At 45.3% G+C, this 22051-nt stretch overlaps 1 protein-coding gene across 1 annotated transcript in view; it reads left to right on the plus strand.

Moving 5' to 3' along the window:
* The window catches only part of GALNTL6 (polypeptide N-acetylgalactosaminyltransferase like 6), a 1396075-nt gene that overhangs the window by 1351846 nt on the left and 22178 nt on the right, over positions 1 to 22051 (plus strand). The gene's annotated exons all lie outside the window — the stretch shown is intronic.

Here is a 22051-nt window from a genome sequence, read left to right on the forward strand (position 1 = left end):
TTCAAGGGAGAAGAGGCCCAGTTTCTCCATTCTCTCACTGTTCGGCAACTCCTCCAACCCCTTAACCATTTTAGTCGCTCTTCTCTGGACCCTTTTGAGTAGTACCGTGTCCTTCTTCATGTACGGTGACCAGTGCTGGACATAGTATTCGAGGTTAGAGCGTACCATGGCCCGGTACAGCGGTATGATAACCCTCTCCGATCGGTTCGTGATCCCCTGTTCCGCCACTAATTTCTGTCAAATGGGATGATCAGTGTCACTCAGAAAAGCACACAGACAATATAAGGCATAAACAATAACACTTTATTATACTTATATATATAGAATAGAATAACATCACCGTGTTCCTGGGCAACACCATCCTTCACAATCGGGAATTCTTGCAATTGATAGGAGGGTGGACACGGGCTATCCCTTGGTTGCAACAAAAATTGATTCTAAGGTTAGAGGCAAGTCCCGTCTTTTATATTGTGTGAAAAGCTGGAAAAGCTGCTGGGTTCTAAAGCATAAACAGCTGGTCCTGCTATTAGTAAAATCAGCTGGTCCTGCTCTTTTGTTTACGATTCCGGCACACCCGGTGTTCTTTGTTTTGACAACACCCAGGTCAAAGAGGTTACTGTCCTTTTGATGTTATTAAGGAGGTGTTTGCAGAGACTGGTTTACCATCTGTCTTCACTATCCCTTTGATGCTATCCGGGTGACACGCAGGCAAAGGAAGTCAGAACATTCAGATAAACAAGGAGGTGTTGCAGTTTACTGTCCTTTGATGTTGTCAAGGTAACACTAAGGTCAAGGAGGTTAGATAAGCAGATAAGCAGACTTGTGGATTCATGTCAATAGTCTGCTGAGTTTCAGTTACCCCCCCTGGCCAGTTCCTTTGATGTTGTTTGGGCAACTCCCAGATCAGATAAGCAGACTTGAGGAGACATATTACGTAGTATTTTGAATTTCAATTACCCCCTGGTCATGGGCATAACAGTCCACCCCTGGATCCTTAAGTCTGCACCTCCCAATAAGAAGTCATCCGAATAGAGGGAAAGAGTGTTCGTTTATATACACAATAGGTAAATCCACAATTAAGAAATGTTAACATAAGAATAACTAAATAAATATAGATTAAGGGATGAAGAAACACCTTTTGTGCCATAGCCCTCCCTCTAGTAAAAGCATCCCACCAAGGGTGTGCAGTGGTAGCTTCAATGTGATCTGTCACAGAATGCAAGTTAAACTTCATATCTATTTTATGCTGTAGCAAAGTAAGGTTCTGATTAGGATTGCTATATTTTGCATGGTTTTCTTTATAGATGGCAATAAAATACATCGGCAAAAGAAAAATTAATATTTACATTTGATATACACATACTGAAAAGGGAGCTTGAATAGCATGAATCACAAGTTTAACAGTACTGCTAGCAACAAAAACATTTTTATGTTATATTTCTTGTATAAAGGTATAACCTTGTGGTGGAATGGTCCATTGGCACAAATTGTCATAGAATGACACGTTTGTTTTATTTTGTTCATCTATTTGTTGCCCATGATAAGTGGGAAACCCTAATTGGGGTCCCAATGTCAAAGGCATCACCGTAAAAGGACACATTGTTTCATTTCAAAATTACACCATTTTCTATCTAAGGGTACAGAATGTGATGTGGTTTTAAATCAATGAGATAAAGTTAATTCTTTGTGATATCATTGACGACATGTAACATTAACTGATCATATCGTAGTGTTAGTTCATAATTATGTACAGTATTTGGCACCCATTCACCTTCCCATCTAAATACATCTGCTACTCTGGAGCCAAAATATGCTTGTTTGCCAGCCAGTATTTCAGAAACAATAGTATTTATTATACCTCAGGTTCTACATTTAGGTAAAGGTAAAATGGGAAAATTAATTTTCCCTTCATAAATTATTTCCTTATGTTCTAAACCTGGTATTTTTGCATTCCCTAATATTTCTTGCTAATTAGGAATTTTACTTGAAAGTATCACGTATAGGGAATCATGGATATTAATAATCTTATTAATATTATATTTGTGCTCTTACTCATGGCTTACATACTTTTAGGGTAGCTTCATATTCACCATCGCTCACTGCAGTTATCTGGTATCCCGTTTTTCTTAGCAGCTTTGGTTAGGGTCTGGCTATGCTCCAGTTTCAATAGGCTTGCTATGCCACTCACATGCCTTCACTCACGTAAGAGTCAAGTGCACCACCCCCAGAGACCAGCCCTAATGTGAAGTGGCAGGATATAGGCTCACTTCTATTCCCAAGTCGGTGCCACATAATAGCGTCATGGCACGGCACTGTATGTCTGGTTGCGTGTCATCATCTTCTTGATCTGGTGAAATTTTCTCTTAACCCAGCATGTTAGCCAAATCATCAGAATAAGAGAGCAAAGCTGACCAATTTTATCACAAAATGATGAAAGTCTATATGGAATAACATTTCCCCGTACATGATTTTCCAAGGAAAATATTTCATCATGACTGTTTAGCTTCAATGCTTTAGTTACAATAAACACCCCTAGTGGTATACGAGAAGATAAAAAAAGAAAAAGAAGAAAAACCACTTTATGTACAGACTGTGATAACATGTGACACAATACTGGTGTGTAAGGTAGTATTTGTTTGAGATAAGAGAAACAACACTAATGCACTTAAAGGTATTCTGTAGGACATTCAGAAAATACACCTTTTTATGTTTTGGACCTAATTATTATGTCACTTAAAAGAGACCATAAACACGTACTGATGGTAATACCAAAATAACTTATGTCAGAGATGTGCACTGCACTGTTTATACCTGGTAAGTTAAATAAAGAGAGACCATTTTTTATTTTATTTCAAATACTAATGAGCACTATTTTACCAGGTATAAAGCTTTCTAATTTTTTCTCTTCAGATATCCTCTTATAATATAACCCCTAACTAAAATATAATTGGGCTGTATGAGCCATAGCATAAAATAATTGGGCTGTATGAGCCATAGCATAAAATCATTGTGAGCATGGTTTTCATAAGATACTTTCTTGTAAGTGGGGGAATCTTTTTTGGAAAGGGATATGGTACCATGTGGACTAATAGAAGGGGTGGAATATATTCTGGAAATGGCCACTGTGCGATGTTTATTGGGGTACCCCATAAGCTAAAACAGACAACACATAACAGAAACAGACAAACACAGAGCTCCTGCATGCTTTCTTCCATCGGCAATGATTCAGGGTTGAATTTAATCTGTAAATAAGCACACTATTAATCAAAAGAGTCATAAACAAATTTGGTATCCATTGGATTCCCACTATCAGGTCACAGTGCTGGAAGTATTTTAAATATAGCACAGTGAAATTGGTTCTCCTGACCATGTCTGGATACTAAGCTTCTAAAAGAAAGAGAGATAGAAACTTAAGTTCTTGCTGGTCTCCTTTCTTTCTTCTTCCATTTCAAAGCTCTGTCACACAATCATAAGAGAATGCAAGCAGGGACGTTTTCATCTATAAAACATACAAGAGAAGTTTACGTGCAGGTACAGTGGTTCACAATGTTAGTGTTTGAGGTAAAAGACACATTTGCAAAATCACTTGGAGTGCAACTTCCTTATACTATCTAACAAAACTTTATACATTATAAAGGTCACTTAGCAATATTTCTACTTTTTTATTGTCCAACCTACCCCATATGTTACCCCAGATGTGAAATATGTTGCCTCCAGAATCCAAAAAAGGCCCAAGTCTGGTTTTTACTTTGGGGAGAAGGGAAGTTTACAATTTTCTGTTTAACTTTCTCTATCACCTCTCGGCATCCTTTTGCCCACTTTCTGCTATAATCTTGTGATAGAAAGTGGGTAGGAATGTCTGGCAATTTACCAAAACTATAGATTCCATCGGAAAGCTGTAATGTTAACCCTTTTAGGATATCTAGCCCTATTATATTTTAGGGAATCCCATAGATTAATACAGTATATTCCCAAATTGGTAATTGTCCAATTTTAAAATTTGTAATATATATATATTTTTTTTTCTTCCTGCTTGTATAATTTTCCCCCCAATCCTGATATTTATATTCCTCCACCCCAGTGTCCACTACAGCTTGTACCTTTTGCTCCCCAGATTTCTACTAAATATTTATCTCTACCTGCGGACACTGTCCTAATTTGGTCCAGGCAAACACTGAGGCTCGGCATTCACATTATTGATCCTCCCAACATTTCCACCCTTTTAAATCAGGAAGCAGTTTCCTCAGGGGGAGCCGTTGGCACCAAAATATCCTCCCTCTCTCCTTTGTTCATTTGTGCTTGGGACATAGATTTCTTTCCCAGTCCTCTACTTTTGTACATTTCCCATAATGTCCTTGTATTTTTCCCATCTATTTCTTCCCCCTTTACACCATCTTTTATTAATTTCAAAAACATATTCCTCCGAGACACCCGATTAGCCCTGTTTGAATTGGATTGTCCTTTTCTCTTTTTATCAAAAGTATTTTGAGGTCCCCAGTCCCCCGATCTCCTAACTGTCGGACCGCTTCTAAGGCTTCCAAAATAGTCCTGTCTATTTGATTGATCAACAAAGTTATCATTACCTGTTTGTATGCCGGTGCAGCATACTTAATAATTTTATTTCTCATGGACACAGTAAAAGGTAATGACATATATGTGTCAGCGTGACCTATTACTAAGGCTACCTTCATAGCCTCCTCCGTAATTCTCATTTGAGCATCTTTTAATGTATACCAAATTTTATCATTTGAGGGCCAATCAGATTCAAGTGGATATCGCCTCGTGACACCCCTACTAATTATCTCTAATAAAGACCATTGGGCATATTTTGCAGGATAGGGATCCTCCTGCAACGCATTTTGCACTGCTACTTCTTGACTAATTTGAACAAATTTAGGGGCATCTGTGGCATCCAACCTAATCCCTGCTGCGCCCAGCTCCTGCACCCGAATTACCCATTGTATTAGTGGTTCCCCAGGCTGCTGTGTAAAGCGTGCCATCGTATCCATGATTTCATGTGGAGTAACATCCTCCATAACATTATTTCTATTTAAATTTCTCCTGTTTGCAGATTTCCCTGTAATCTTTGTTTCCTCACAGGCTTTGCTTCTAAACTTTCTGTCTGTTCTCCTTCAACACATATATCCTCCTCACTGTTATTAGAATTTGAATCCCAAATATCCCCATCCCGTTTGTTTGGATTCCAATCATCCGGCAGATGATAAATTAAGATTTTAACTTTTCTGTAACTCACTTTCCGCCTCCTTTTCTTATATGTATATTGTGCACATTGCACATCTGCCTTTTCTGTTACATTTTGATAGGTGTCTACCTTATCCATTAATAACTTATTCTGACATTGTAGCATTTTAATGGCATGCTGTTGATTATACCTTTTCTTTTCCAGCTCTCCTAATTTCAATAGTAATTCCTGTTTAGCTTCATGCAAATTCCTCCAGTCTGACAAAATCATCCTTCCTTGTCTAGAAATTCCTTCTTGCTCTTCTCCTTTTGAGATTTTCACCTTTTGTAAGGAGGCACATAATTCATGTGGATCCCCACTTCCAAAAGTCCAGGATTCACATAATCCTGCTTCGACAGACCACTCAGTGGCTACTAATTTATAAATACTGTCATCCCAACCCAGAATGGAGAGGTTGGGAGCCTGCCCCTCAACCCCATTTTTCATCTGGTGCTTTTTTGACCACATTGATCAACTCCACTTCTGGTACCAATTTGTTCCGCCACTAATTTCTGTCAAATGGGATGATCAGTGACGCTCAGAAAAGCACACAGACAATATAAAGCATAAACAATAACACTTTATTATACTTATATATATATAATAGAATAACATCACCGTTCTCCTGGGCAACACCATCCTTCACAATCGGGAATCCTTGCAATTGATAGGAGGGTGGACACGGGCTATCCCTTGGTTGCAACGAAAATGGATTCTAAGGTTAGAGGCAAGTCCCGTCTTTTATATTGGGTGAAAAGCTGGAAAAGCTGCTGGGTTCTAAAGCATAAACAGTTGGTCCTGCTATTAGTAAAATCAGCTGGTCCTGCTCTTTTGTTTACGATTCCGGCACACCCGGTGTTCTTTGTTTTGACAACACCCAGGTCAAAGAGGTTACTGTCCTTTTGATGTTATTAAGGAGGTGTTTGCAGAGACTGGTTTACCATCTGTCTTCACTATCCCTTTGATGCTATCCGGGCGACACGCAGGCAAAGGAAGTCAGAACATTCAGATAAACAAGGAGGTGTTGCAGTTTACTGTCCTTTGATGTTGTCAAGGTAACACTAAGGTCAAGGAGGTTAGATAAGCAGATAAGCAGACTTGTGGATTCATGTCAATAGTCTGCTGAGTTTCAGTTACCCCCCTGGCCAGTTCCTTTGATGTTGTTTGGGCAACTCCCAGATCAGATAAGCAGACTTGAGGAGACATATTACGTAGTATTTTGAATTTCAATTACCCCCTGGTCATGGGCATAACATCCCCTTATTAATCATTTCTAGCATTCTGTTCACCCTTTTTGCCGCCGCTGCGCATTGTGCAGACTTGTCGATCAGAACTCCCAAGTCTCTTTCCTGGGAGGTCTTTCCAAGTACCGCTCCGGACATCCTGTATTTGTGCATGAGATTTTTGTTCCCGACATGCATCACTTTACACTTATCCACGTTGAACCTCATTTGCCATGTCGATGCCCATTTCTCAAGCTTGATTATGTCACGTTGCCGATCTTCACAATCCCCATGTCTTCACTACTCTGAATAACTTCGTATCGTCCGCAAATTTAATCACCTCACTCGTCGTACCAATGTCCAAATCGTTTATAAAGATGTTGAAGAGCACGGGTCCAAGCACCGAGCCCTGCGGCACCCCACTGGTGACGCTCTTTAAATCAGTGTATTGTCCATTTACCTCCACTCTCTGTTTCCTATGCTCCAGCCAGTTTTTAATCCATGTGAGTATTTCACCCTCGATTCCATGGCTCGCAGTTTTCCAAAGTAGTTGTTCATGCGGAACCTTGTCGAACACCTTCTGAAAATCCAGATATACAATGTCGACTGGGCCGCCCTTGTCTATCTGCCTGTTTACTCCCTCGAAAAAGTGCAGCAAGTTTGTCAGACAAGATCTGCCTTTGCTGAAACCGTGTTGGCTGGTCCTCATCAGACCGTGTCCATCAAGGTAATCATTGATGCGGTCCTTTATCAGCGCCTCTACCATCTTTCCCGGTACCGAGGTTAGACTCACCAGTCTGTAGTTTCCCAGATTTCCCCTTGAACCCCTTTTGAAGATCAGCGTAACATTCGCACCTTCCAGTCTTCCGGAATCTTTCCTGATTTGATCGACAGGTTGGCTACTAGTTGAAGCAATTCAGCTATAGTCCCTTTCAGTTCCTTGATGACCTTTGGATGGATGCCATCTGGTCCCAGGGATTTATCGCTCTTTAGTCTATCAATCTGCCTGTATACCTCTTCTAGACTGACCGTCAGTCCTGTCAGTTTCCCATCTTCATGTCCTGCATAGAGCCTGATTGGTTCCGGTATGTTGCGTATATCTTCTTCAGTAAATACAGATGCAAAAAATGCGTTCAGTTTGTCGACAATTTCTTTATCTTTAGCACTCCCTTTATTCCATTGTCATCCAACGGACCCACCACTTCCTTTGCGGTGCGTTTCCCCATAATGTATTGAAAGAATGGCTTGAAGTTTTTCGCCTCCTTGGCTATTTTTTCCTCGTAGTCTCTTTTGGCCCCTTTTACCGTCTTATGGCACCTGCATTGATGTTTGTTTGTGCTTATTCCAGTTTTTGTCTGTTTTTGACCTTTTCCATTCCTTAAATGAAGTTTTCTTGTCTCTGATCGCTTCCTTCACCTCTACAGTGAGCCACGCCGGTTCTTTGTTCTTTTTCCTCTTGGATCCTTTGTTGATACATGGTATATGTAGATTTTGTGCCTTGGTGACTGTGTCCTTAAAAAGGGACCAAGCTTGCTCTAGTGTTTTTACAGTGTTTATCCTCTTCTTAATCTTCTTCCCCAGCATGAGTCTCATCCCTTTGTAATTTCCCTTGCGGAAGTTCAGCGTTGTAGCCATCGTTCTGGACCGGTGTTTCTCCCCTGCGTCCAGGTTGAAGTGGATCATATTGTGATTGCTGCTTCCCAGCGTCCCCTCTACTTCTACACCTTGTGCCGGTCCTCGCAGTCCATTCAGAATTAAGTCCAGAATTGCATTTATTCTTCTATTTTCCTTGACAAGTTGTTCCAGGAAACAATCGCCTACAGCATCCAGGAACTTGGTCTCCCTAGCGCAGCCGGAGGTGCCTAGGTTCCATTCTATCCCCGGATAGTTGAAGTCACCCATGATAACTGCGTTGCCTCCTTTGCATTTGCGTTTAATCTTGTCTGTCATTTCTACATCAATTTCTTCGGACTGCCCTGGGGATCGGTAGTAGATGCCGATCTTTGTTTCCAATCCATTTTGCTCAGAGGAGTGTGCTTAAGCTGTAGGGTAGATTATATGCTGGAAATCCACATGTTAACATTTCAATTCCCAGTTGGAGAATTTTTTCCCCACCCATCCCAGAGTCAAATCTTAATATATAAATAACACCCCCATAGTAGCTTCACACAAATAGATGCAAAATTGCTTTGATATAAAATTAAAAATAAATTGTAGGTGGAGGAACAGGCATGTTGTGGATGTGCATATCCAAAATGCACTAGTACACTGTGGTAAAGGCACACAGCACTTCTTACTGCCTACAAAAAGGCAGGCAGTAAGGACTTTTCAGACGTTCTGTTACCGTAGTGCGTGTGGGTGGAAACCTGCCTCTCGGGAGACACGCCTACAAGTTGCGCTTTATTGACCCCTGGTAATTTCTGGATTGATGTGGGCCAAAATTGGAGATGGGTGCCCCAGTTGCTTACCTAGCATTTTTTTGACACCCACCCCCATATATATCAAAAATATGATTTTTAGTAACAATCCACATATCGCACAACAAGAGTGTACCTAGGAAAAGGCAGCATCTTAAGCACTGCAGTGAGCACTAGAAAACCAACACATACATTGTAAAACTAAACAAGCCAGATCCCGTATAGTCAATTGATCCTGTAGTCAATGCCAACTGAAAACTATGCTCTTTTCATACACACAGAAGAGATACACCCTCACCCAATATGGAATAATCACAAACTAAAAATAGAAATATGTAGACAAAAGTTAAACTGGACCGCCAAGAAACCAGACTCTGCATACAATGCAACACCACAAAAACAGTGACACATGTCCCCTAATACTGTGTAAAATATAAAGACAGTAGATGTAAATTTGAAAAAACTGATACTTAACAATCACCACTTTACAAATTAACAAATAAAAATAAAACAAATAATGAGAAATAAGAAAATATTTTATTGGTCTAATCCAAATATTTCTTCAGAACAGTGCAGTTAAGCTATCCTGTCCTGAGGAAAGGGGTTTAGTCCAAAAAATTGCCTTATTTCCATTTCCTATTTATAAACTTTTATCAATACAGTTATAATACTACTTGATTCTGAGTAAAGCAACAAAAAAATATTTCTACCTTTTGTCGTTTCTGCTTTAATTATCTTCTCTTTGCTCTCTTCTTTCTATACAGCGTTTGTCCTCTCTCCCTTCCATGCAACATCTGCCCTCTCTCTTTGCCCCTTCCATCCAGCTTCTGCCCTCTCTCTACCCCTTCTATCTACTGCCCACACTCTCTCTGCCCCTTCCATCTACTGTCCACCCTCTCTCTTCCATATGGCATCTTCCCTCTTTCTATGTCCCTTCAATAAACTGTATATCCGGGGTCCCTTCTCTCCTTTGCACATGATTCATTTCAGCTTTTCACCCCCTCTCCATTTTTCTGTCTCCACCCCCTCCCCTATGCTTTGGCATCTCTCTCTTTCTCTTCTCCTTTCCTTCCTTCCTTCCTTCCTTCCCACTCCACACCATGGTGTGGTATCTCTATCTCCTTCCCTTCTCTCCCCCCATGCCATGGCATCTCTTCCTCCCCTCTCCATGGTCTGGTATCTCCTTTCCTTTTTCTTTCCCTCCCTCCCATGGACATGCCATCTCTGGTTCCTCTCCCTTGTCTTCCTTCTCCCTCCTTCCCTCTCTCTCCCCAATTGGGTGCTGCAGCAGCAGCATTTCTCTCACCCCCTTCCCTGTGCAGTAGCAGCATTTCTCCCCCCTTCCCTGTGCAGCAGCAGTATTTCTACCCCCCATCCCTGTGCAGCAGAAGCATTTCTTCCCCCCTTCCCTGTGCAGCAGCAACATCTCTTCCCTGCCCAGCATGTCTGGCTGGTTCCCCTGCTCAAAGCCACGGACGTCTACACCTCACATAATCCATGGCTCCGTCGGAAGCCTTCTCTGTGACATCAGAGGGAACGCTTCTGATGCAGCCATGGATCGCGCGAGGAGCCAACACCCGCGGCTTTGAGCAGGGGAGCCGGCCAGAAGTGAAACAACCACCGGAGGGAACACAAGCTAGGACGGACACCACTGTTTATAGCAGTGATGCCCACACTTTTTGGGCTTGCGAGCTAGTTTTAAAATGACCAAGTCAAAATGATCTACCAACAATAAATTTTTTTTAAAAAACACAAAGCACACTGTACGCAAAGAAAATGTTAATTATCATTTATATTTTTTTGGGGGGGGGTTTCAAAGAGGTCAAGGCAGATGACTCTATTCAATGTCACCTCAGTAACAACTATACAAAAATAGACAAATACCCCCACCCTTTTTCCTAAACCGTGATAGTGGTTTTTATTGTAGGAAGCTGTGCTGAATGCCCTGCGCTGCTCTCGATGCTCATAGGCTCCCTGCGCTAAAAAACGCTATTGCGGTTTAGTAAAAGGGGCTATAGTGCACAATATAGACAGCAGATATAAATTCTCAAAACGGACACATTTTAATCACTAAATTGAAAATAAAATCATTTCTCCTACCTTTTTTTCTGGTGATTTCATGAGTCTCTGGTCCTTCTGTAAAGCCAATATTTCTTTCTTTCTGCCTTTCTTTCTCTCTCCCCCTGGCCCCCCTCTTTCTTTATGCCTTTCTTTCTCTCTCCCCCTGTCCCTCATCTTTATGTCTGCCTTTCTTTCTCTCTCTCCCTGCTTGCCTGTCTTTCTTTCTTTCTTTCTCTCTCCCCCAGCCCCCACAAAGCCATCGTGCCGATTTCTCTACTTCCCCACCCCCAAGCCAGCAGCCAATTTCTCCCTGCTCCTTCCCTGAGCCAGGCCTAGCGCGTACAAGCGCCAGGCCCACAATACTTCACCTCTGGCATCAATTCTAACAGGGAGGAAGTTCTAGGCCAGCCAGGCAGTGATTGGCTGGCCCAGAACTTCCTTTCCGATATTAGAATTAACGCTGGAGGTGAAGTGTTGTGGGCCCTGCACTTTTTCCCCACCCACCAACCCGCCTCACCTTTTGCCTCCACCTACCACGCAGCAGGCCAGCAAAGCGCAACCAATGAGAGGAGACTTAGCTCGCTTGCCCCACCAGTGAGCCCACACGATGGATTGAAGTCATGTTGCCGGCCGGATTAAGTTCGCCCTAGGGTTTAGAGATTGCCTCGCTGGAGTGACTCTGCGGGGGAGCTGGTGCCGGGATGCGGTGGTTAGATGGAGCGCTGTTTCGGAAGTGAAGGGAAGTGAAGTCTTGTGAGTCGGGGAGCAGCAGGTTAAGGAAAGCAGCAGCGGCAGAATAGGGAAGGTGGCCGGCTGTGCACCCCCTTGGGGCGTGCACCCAGGGCGGACCTCCGCCCCCCCCCCTTGGTACGCCACTGAGGTGCCCACTGCTCTAATTTTGGTCATAGGCCTTAATAAAAGGGCTCCTTAGAGTAACTTCAAGAACTTTCTAAAATTTTCCATCAATATAAATAGCAGTACAGTATAACTATAGAGGTCTTAAGCCCACCAGTACAGTTCCAACTGCCTAAGTGGTGATATATCTGTATTATTTTAGATGGCATTCAGACGCTGAAAACATTTTGCTCTGTATTAAGCCAGTTTTCAAGATGAGAGAAAAAGTACTCCATAGAAGCATATGCTTAGTTGTATGATGCCTAAAAGGTATATTTCAACATGCCTGTTGGGGATCAAGACAAACCTTGGGCACATCCCTTCTCAGCAGTCAGCTTTTTCATGTCTCTGATCTCCGTCCAAACTCTGGAAGATGCCATTTATTTCAGGTGGTGACTTAGGGAAAACTTAATAAGAAAATGGTTTGTCCATGATAGGAGTGTAATTTCAATACTACTATCCCAGTGTTCTGGGATGTCAACCCTTTTGTAGAATACCAGATCTAGTATATGGCCATTTTCATGGGTGGAGAATTGATCATCTGTTTGAATCCCAGTGCTGTCATCGTGTTCAGGAAGACAGCTGTGGTGGACACTCTGGGGTTTCAATGTGTAGATTGAAATCTCCCATGATCACCATCACTTGTGTAATCAGATTAAAGAATTCTTGCACAGATGATGTGCTGTTATGAGGGGCTGTGTATACCATGGGCAGCCAGATTGGTTTCTCTTCTTCTGGCTGGATTAAAAGAGATTTTGATTCATTTACTAAAAAGATATGATGGGTATGAACTGAAAAGGTATGACGGGATATAAATAAAGCTATTATTATTATTTAGTTAAGGAATGGTGATTTTGAGGAAAGACTTAAAAGGTTAGGGCTCATCAGCTTGGCTGAGGGGAGATATGATTGAAGTCTACAAAATCCTGAATTGAGTAGAACGGGTACAAGTGGATCGATTTTTCATTCTGTCAAAAATTACAAAGACTAGGAGATACTCGATGAAGTTACAGGGAAATATTTTAAAACCAATAAGAGGAAATATTTTTTCACTCAGAGATTAGTTAAGCTCTGGAACGCATTGCCAGAGGTTGTGGGAAGAACGGAAACATAGCTGGTGTTAAGAAAGGTTTGGACAAGTTCCTGGAGAAAAGGTCCATAGTCTGTTATTGAGAAAGACATGGGGCAAGCCACTGCTTGCCCTGGATCGGTAGTATGGAATGTTGCTACTTTTTGGGTTTTGGCCAGGTACTAGTGACCTGGATTGGCTACCATGAGAACGGGCTACTGGGCTTGATGGAACTTTGGTTTAACCTAGGGGTAGGCAATTCCAGTCCTCGAGAGCCGGAGCCAGGTCAGGTTTTTAGGATATCCACAATAAATATGCATGAGATATATTTACATCTCAAGGAGGCAGTGCATGCAAATCCATATCATACATCTTCATTGTGGATATCCTGAAAACCTGATCTGGCTCCGGCTCTCGAGGACCGGAATTGCCTACCCCTGGTCTAACCCAATAAGGCTATTCATATGTTCCTATCCTGAATCAGAATTGTTACCCCTCCAAACCATCTTCCTGGTCTTGGTTGATGTTGAAACTTGTTTGGCATAGTTCAGCCAGTGGTGAACCCCACTTTGTTTTTTCCTAAAAGCACATGTGCTTCTCCATCCTCCCCTTTGGAACTGGAGTTGTCTTTTTATCACATGTGCACACATATAGCACAACTCAGCTTTCTATCTCTGGAAGTACTTTAATCTACCTGACTACTCTCCATCCACTACAATAAAACCCCTTTCTCTTCAAAATTTCCATCCTCACCTCAGTGGCGTACCTAGGGTATGTGGCACCCGGGGCCCATCATTTTTTGACACCCCCCCCCCCCCCCCCCCCATGTAAAAAAAATTTTTTTTTTTTTTTTTTTGCAATAACCATGAAATGGAATAAATGGTCAGAATAGAAACAGGCAGTGAAAATTTTCTTTTATTGAACCTCATATATGTAACCATTATTCCAAACATAACATAACATAAATTATGTCTAAATTGTCATGACATTAGAAGTACATATGGAGTAGTTGCAGGTGATGCTTGGGACAGTTCTGATTGTGTTAGTTCGGTTTTATGTGTTTTTTGAATAGAAGGGTTTTTATTTCTTTTTGAAGGTTTTGCAGTCTGTGGTTGATATCAATTGGTTGTAGAGTTGGGGGTCGAGTGTTGCAGCTCGAATGGCTAGGAGGTTGTCGAACAGTTTTTTTCTTTTGACGTTTTTGGTTGGAGGGTGTGTGAATGGTGCACAAGTTCTCCTATGTCTGTTTGAAGTGGATTGAATTATTTAGCTGAAGAAATTAGTTACCCCCCATTCCACACACATTAATTCTCTTCCATTTTTGTTCCCATTATAAAAAACACTGATAAGTTCCCAGAAAAAAAATACATTAAAATAAGAAGTGAAAACAAAGGCCCCTACAGATGAGAACATAACATAAGAATAGCCTAACTGGGTCAGACCAATGGTCCATCATGCCCAGTAGCCCATTCTCATGGTAGCCAATCCAGGACACTAATACCTGGTCAAAACCCAAAGAGTAGCAACATTCCATGCTACCGATCCAGGGCAAGCAGACACTTCCCCCATGTCTTAATAACAGATTATGGACTTTTCCTCCAGGAATTTGTCCAAATCTTTCTTAAAACCAGCTACACTATCTGCTTTTACCATAACTTCTGGCCACTTCATTTTTAAGTTTAGATCTTTCCTTTCAAACAGAGACCTTGCTAGATGTCAAATACAGCACAAGGTAACTTCACATGGACTTAGCTGTGCAGGAAATGTGAATCTCCTCATACACCCACCATATAGTGCAAAAATGTGCAAAGGTCTGTTTTTTTCTTTCGATCACTACATAGCCTAATGCCACACAAGCAGCGCTGTTACAAACATATTCTGTAGGTCAATGCTAAGGATAACAAAGTTTCCTTCCTTGGACCAGAAGGAGATAAACCACTGGAAGAGATCCCAAAACAACACCCAAAGACCAACTCAGTGTGTGAATCAGTTGAGTGGAGTGGACTAACTGGGGGGTGGAAATGGGCCCGTAGTTTGCTCAGCAGAATTTCCCAGACCACCTCTTCCTCTCAACACATTGACACGCTGCCACCATCACCACTAGGAACACCTCACTGGGTAGGCCAGCTATGCTATAAACTTTATAAAACACATTATTATATTTTCTTATAAAGCACATATTTTAACTGACCTCTCTGACATCCTCAGCCTTTCCATTCACAAAAATAGAAGGAAGAAAAGTTCCCATTTCCTGCTGTCTCATGTCCCCGGCCTATACAATATTTTTTTTCTGCAGACCCTTCAAAAGTCTGACCAAATCCTCGTTTCACTTGCATTATAAAGTACTGAGGATGCCATCTCTCCCCAATCCCAGGTCCTAAAGTCTAAGACAGTAGCGCAAACTAATGCTGCCAGATACAGGAAAAAAAAATTTTGATTCGATTCAGCCCTATTGAATTGGTTTTTCAATTCGATTTTCCTGCCCAGTTGGGTGATTTTTTTCAAAACTCCTGGTGGGTTTTATAGCTTTTTCACCCCCTTTGGCTTCTCCTAACCACACTGGCGCTGTGGTGTAAATAAAATAAAGAAACAAAAAGGACTTTTCCTCTTTCTGTTAAATCCTAGCTCACGTTTGCAGTCCAACACCAGCTCTGGCAGGATACACATTTCAAATCTGACATGTTATAATCACAAAACAGAAAATAAAATTAATTTTTCTACCTTTTGTTGTCTGGTTATATTTCAAATTTTGTTGGTCCAAGGCTCTGGTTTTCTTCTGATAACTTGCTTGCCAGGGTCTCCTTCTTTCTGCATGCTAACCATCCATCTGCCAACTCTGTCCTCCCTTTCCATTTCCCTTCCCTTCCCAGGAAGTCTGGTATCTTTCCTTTTTTTCATCTCCCTCCACAGATCCACCTTTTCTTAAATACCCTTTCATCCGGCATCTCTCCCTCCTTCCCCACCATCCCAGAGTCCACCATCTCTCCGTTTCTTTTCCTAATTACCCTCCTATCCAGTATCTCTATCCCTCCTCCACACCATCCCTTGTGTCCAATTTCTCTCCCTTTCTGTTCCTTCCCTCCCTAAATCCCATGGTCCATCATCTCTCTCCCTCTCCTCTATTTTCAGACCCATTATTTCTTCCCCCCCCCCAAAGTTTGGCATATGCATGTCTCTTTGAACACCCCCTTCCCTCTGTGTACTTCTAAATCATGGTCCCCCCCCCAAAGGCCTGTCCCCCCTTAAAGGTCTGCCTGTCCCACCTTGAAGGCCTGCACCCCCCTTGAAGGCCTGTCCCTTCCCCTTGTTGGCCTGTCCCCCCCTTGAAGGCCTGCCTGCCTGTCCCCCCCTTGAAGGTCTGCACCCCCCGAAGGCCTGCACCCCCCGAAGGCCTGTCCCCCACTTGAAGGCCTGTCCCACCCCCTTGTAGCTTCTCCCCCCCCCTTGTAGGCCTGTCCCCCCTTGAAGGCCTGCCTGCCTGCCTTTCCCCCCTTGAAGGCCTGTCCCCCCTTGAAGGCCTGCACCCCCTTGAAGGCCTGCACCACCCCCCCCGAAGGCCTGTCCCCCACTTGAAGGCTTGTACCACCCCCTTGTAGCTTCTCCCCCCCTTGTAGGCCTGTCCCCCCCTTGAAGGCCTGCCTGCCTGCCTTTCCCCCCCTTGAAGGCCTGCACCCCCTTGAAGGACTGCACCCCCCCCGAAGGCCTGCACTCCCTTGAAGGTCTGCACCCCCCCGAAGGCCTGTCCCCCCCTTGAAGGCCTGTCCCACCCCCTTGTAGGCCTGTCCCCCCCTTGTAGGCCTGTCCCCCCTTTAAGGCCTGCCTGCCTGCCTTTCCCCCCCTTGAAGGCCTGTCTCCCCCTTGAAGGCCTGCACCCCCCTTGAAGGCCTGCACCCCCCCTTGTAGGCCTGTCCCCCCCCTTGAAGGCCTGCCTGCCTTTCCCCCCCTTGAAGGCCTGTCTCCCCCTTGAAGGCCTGCACCCCCCTTGAAGGCCTGCACCCCCCCTTGAAGGCCTGTCCCCCCCCCCTTGTAGGCCTGTCCCCCCCTTGAAGGCCTGCCTGCCTTTCCCCCCTTGAAGGCCTGCACTCCCTTGAAGGTCTGCACCCCCCCCAAAGGCCTACACCCCCCCCCCGAAGGCCTGCACCCCCCTGAAGGCCTGCCTGCCCCCCTTGAAGGCCTGCCCCCCCCCCCCTGAAGGCCTGTCCCCCCTTGAAGGCCTGCCTGCCTGCCTGTCACCCCCTCCCCATTGAAAGCCTGCTTGCCTGCCCGCCCGCCCCACCCTGAAGGCCTGATGCCCTGACCCACCCCGAAGGACCGCTCGCCCCCCTGGCCTCCCCGCACCACCTATGAACAGCCGCAGCAGGATCGCGAAGTCAGCGTCAGCGATCCCTGCGCCACGGTCCCGCCCCTCCTCTGACGTCAGAGGAGGGGCGGGATCGCGGCGCAGGGATGCTGACGCTGACTTCGTGATCCTGCTGCGGCTGTTCATAGGTGGTGCGGGGAGGCCAGGGGGGCGAGCGGTCCTTCGGGGTAGGTCGGGGCATCAGGCCTTCAGGGTGGGGCGGGATCGCGGCGCAGGAAGCAGCGCAGGGATGCTGACGCTGACTTCGCGATCCTGCTGCGGGCTGCTTCACAGATGGTGCAGGAAGGTCAGTGGGGCGAGCGGTCCTTCGGGGGTGGCGGGGGACTGAACGGCAAGGCCGGGAACACCCCCTTAGGGCTGGTACCCGGGGCGGCCCGCCCCCCCCGCCCCCCCCCTAGGTACGCCACTGCCTCACCTACTACTATGAAGTCTCTTGCCTTAAGGCAACAAGCATCTGAGAATCTACAAAAGTGTGAGTAAATAACTACATTTATTCAATTAAAAGTACCGTACTCTAAAATTCAGAAAAGAGCAAAGACTTCTTGTGCATGCTGGTGTGTTAAAGTTATTACTTTCTGGAAATTATAGCTCAGGTCCGCATTAAGAGTCTAGAATCAAGTCCAGTATAATATAGGGCAAAATTTAAAACTCTTTCTCTGATCTTCAAGGCCCTCAAAGGAAATGGTTCAGAGTACTTGAAGAATGGGATCTCCCTCTACACACCTCCAAGGTCACTAAGATCCTTCCAGGGAGTATCCCTAAACACACCATCTCCAAAAGACATCACACAATATGATACCTGCCAGCGAGCCTTCTCGGTGTCAGGTCAAAAGCGCGCCGGGACAAAGGCGCACGCAGACAATTGAGCGCAGCGCGCCGCAGAAAATTACTGTTTTTAGGGCTCCGACGGGGGTGTGGGGGGGGGAACCCCCCCACTTTACTTAATAGAGATCGAGCCACGTTGTGGGGGCATTGTGGGGGGTTTGGGGGGTTGTAACCCCCCACATTTTACTGAAAACTTCACTTTTTCCCTGTTTTTAGGGAAAAAGTTAAGTTTACAGTAAAATGTGGAGGAATGTGTTCCCGCTAAGCTGCGCTGGGGTGCGCTGACGCACAAAATATTACCTCGCAGCGCACAAGTTTCTCGTCACAGCGCACACAGTGCAGAGCACAGTTCTTCAACCGCCGGTCCGCAAACAAAATCTTGCCGGTCCGCGAAGGATTCGGTCCCCGCCGCAACGAAAGGCCGGCGTCAGCTGACTTGCAACTTCCTGTTGCAGTCGCTGTGCCGGGACTCCTGCCTTCGCCGGGACTCCTGCCTTCCACCGCGTTTGCCTCCTGCCTTGTCTCCGCACCTCCAGACCAGCAGCGGCAGCTGTGTATGCTTTTAACTTCGGCACAGAGCTGCCCCTAATCAATAGTTTAGCGCGGTTTCATAAGGCAGCCTCGGGGCCTTTGCTAGGCCGGCCCACATCGCATCATCGAAGCGGGCCGGCTATCAAAGGCCCCGAGGCTGCCTCATGAAACCGCACTAAACTATTGATTAGGGGCAGCTCTGTGCCGAAGTTAAAAGCATACAGAGCTGCCGCTGCTGGTCTGAACTCTTGGGCCGCTGAAGGAGGGCAAAAAGCAGCTGTCCTGGAGGTTTCCCTTCCTCTCGCCTTTACAGGTTCCTTTTTTCCACCTTTTTTTTTTTCCTTCAAACGGCAACGGGCCCCAGCATCGACATCAATCAAGTAAGTTCCACTGTCAATCAAGCGGTTCTGCTCGGCCAAAGCTTCCCCTGTGACATGAGCCACCCTCAGGGGAAAGAAAGTGACCCACAAAGGTGAGGGGAAGGGGGGCAGATGATGGAAGTTGGGGGGGGGAAGAGAGAGAGAGAGAGAGAGAGAAGGGGCAGATGATGGAATGGAGGAGATGAGAGAGAGAGAGAAGGGGACAGATGATGGAAGTGAGAAGAAGGGAGAGAGAGCAGAACCAGTGTTCCCTCTAAGTAACCAGTGTTCCCTCTAAGCGGGCGGGTGTTGTGAGCAAACTTTTTTCACTGTGAGCTAAAAATATCGGGCGCCAGCAAGTTATGAGCCAAATAAATATGTTGCTTTCTACCACAGAACTTCCTTACGTTTGTATGGAATCTATCCCCTTTCAACTTTAGAGAGTGCCCTCTCGTTCTCCCTGCCTTAGCTACTAAGTCTATTCCCTTCAGTACCTTGAATGTTTCTATCATGTCCCCTCTCAATCTCCTCTGCTCAAGGGAGAAGAGGCCCAGTTTCTCTAATCTTTCGCTGTACGGCAACTCCTCCAGCCCCTTAACCATTTTAGTTGCTCTTCTCTGGATCCTTTCGAGTAGTACCGTGTCCTTCTTAAAGTACCAGTGCTGGACGCAGTACTCCAGGTGAGGGCGTACCATGGCCCGGTACAGCAGCATGATAACCTTCTCTGTCTCTTCAGTCCAGCATCTGCCCCTTCCATTCACTGTCTGTCTTTCCCTGCCATCTCTCCTCCTGCCCCCCCCCACCCCCCAATTTGGTCTAGCATCCATCATCTTCCTTCTGTTCCCCTCATGGTCTGGCATCTCTATCCTTCCCTCCCCCCTGTGGTTTTTAGCATATCTCTCTTCTCATTTCCTCCACTCAGATCTGATCATTCTCTGCTCTCTCTTCCCTTTTCTTCTCTGGTCTTCCTTCTCTATTTTCTGCCTCCATCTAAATTAAATTCTTTCTTACTATTTAGTCCCGTTTCCCTCTTTTCACTGTGTCTACACACAGCTTGTCACCCCTTTCCCTCACCCCTCCATTATCTTACTATTTTCTTCCCCCTTTATTTATCTCCTCCTTCCATCCAGTATGTGTTCTTTCCCCACTTCCATTCAGCATCTGCTCTCCCTTCTCAACTGACATCCATCTGCCTTCTGCTCTCTCTCCCTTCTTCTCACTTCCATCATCTGTCCCCTTCTCTCTCTCTCTCATCTCCTCCATTCCATCATCTGCCCCTTCTCTCTCTCTCTCTCTCTCCCCCCCCCCCAACTTCCATCATCTGCCCCCCTTCCCCTCACCTTTGTGGGTCACTTTCTTTCCCCTGAGGGTGGCTCATGTCACAGGGGAAGCTTTGGCCGAGCAGAACCGCTTGATTGACAGTGGAACTTACTTGATTGATGTCGATGCTGGGGCCCGTTGCCGTTTGAAGGAAAAAAAAAAAGGTGGAAAAAAGGAACCTGTAAAGGCGAGAGGAAGGGAAACCTCCAGGACAGCTGCTTTTTGCCCTCCTTCAGCGGCCCAAGAGTTCAGACCAGCAGCGGCAGCTCTGTATGCTTTTAACTTCGGCACAGAGCTGCCCCTAATCAATAGTTTAGCGCGGTTTCATGAGGCAGCCTCGGGGCCTTTGATAGCCGGCCCGCTTCGATGATGCGATGTGGGCCGGCCTAGCAAAGGCCCCGAGGCTGCCTTATGAAACCGCGCTAAACTATTGATTAGGGGCAGCTCTGTGCCGAAGTTAAAAGCATACACAGCTGCCGCTGCTGGTCTGGAGGTGCGGAGACAAGGCAGGAGTCCCGGCGAAGGCAGGAGTCCCGGCACAGCGACTGCAACAGGAAGTTGCAAGTCAGCTGACGCCGGCCTTTCGTTGCGGCGGGGACCGAATCCTTCGCGGACCGGCAAGATTTTTTTGCGGACCGGCGGTTGAAGAACTGTGCTCTACACTGTGTGCGCTGTGACGAGAAACTTGTGCGCTGCGAGGTAATATTTTGTGCGTCAGCGCACCCCAGCGCAGCTTAGCGGGAACACTGGTTGTAACCCCCCACATTTTACTGAAAACTTCACTTTTTCCCTGTTTTTAGGGAAAAAGTTAAGTTTACAGTAAAATGTGGAGGGTTACAACCCCCCAAACCCCCCACAACGCCGGCGCGATCTCTATTAAGTAAACTGGGAGGCTCCCCAACAAAACCCCCCGTCGGAGCCCCTAAAAACTGTAATTTTCTTCAGCGCGCACCTCCGTCTTGCGCTCAGTTGTCGGCGTGCGCCTTTGTCTTTCGCGGGGTTGTCTATGAACCAGCCTTCTCCAGAGTAGCCCACACACTCTGGAATGCGCTCCCTGAAAGACTTCACTTAACACAAGACTATCTCTACTTCAGGAAGCAGGTGAAAGCTTGGCTCTTCAACCAGGCCTTTGATGGAAGAAGTAACTAAATTGCTAGACACACACAAAAGAGTCACACCGGCTGCACATACTACTGTATATCAGGACATGTTTATCCACTCCCACCCTAGCTGAGAATTCTCAAACACCATTCTGACCTCATATACAACTTCTTTAAATTAGTCCCCTTATTTTCTACTCCTGCTACTCTATCTTATCTGTCTATATGCTCCATCTTTTCATGCACCCTATGCTATTAAAATGGTTTGTGGTACTGCAACCACTTCTTCAGGCCTGTGCAGTGTTGTTGCTTCCCACAGATCAATCTCCAGTGGTCGCAGTACCATGAAACGTAGGTGGGGGGGGGGGTTAATTTGAGAGGTGCTCACAGGGTTGTATTACCCCTTTTATCTCTAATAGCGTTCCGGAGGTTTTTTAAGCCAGTGATGTTGTTAAAGTTGAGCTGATCATGTGGCTCTCTTTTTACCTGAGGCTTTTTCCTCCAAGTTAAAAAAGATTTTTTGCTCCAAGCCTTGCCATGAGGAAGTTTACCAGTGGAGTTGATCTGTTAAATTTTCAGTGAGTTCTGTTCCTCTGCTCCTTTTTTTTTTTTAATTGTAATATAAGCATACAATGCCATACTCTGATTGT

This window comes from Geotrypetes seraphini, chromosome 1 (genome assembly GCF_902459505.1).
Source record: "Geotrypetes seraphini chromosome 1, aGeoSer1.1, whole genome shotgun sequence".
NCBI classification, from domain to species: Eukaryota; Metazoa; Chordata; class Amphibia; order Gymnophiona; family Dermophiidae; genus Geotrypetes; species Geotrypetes seraphini.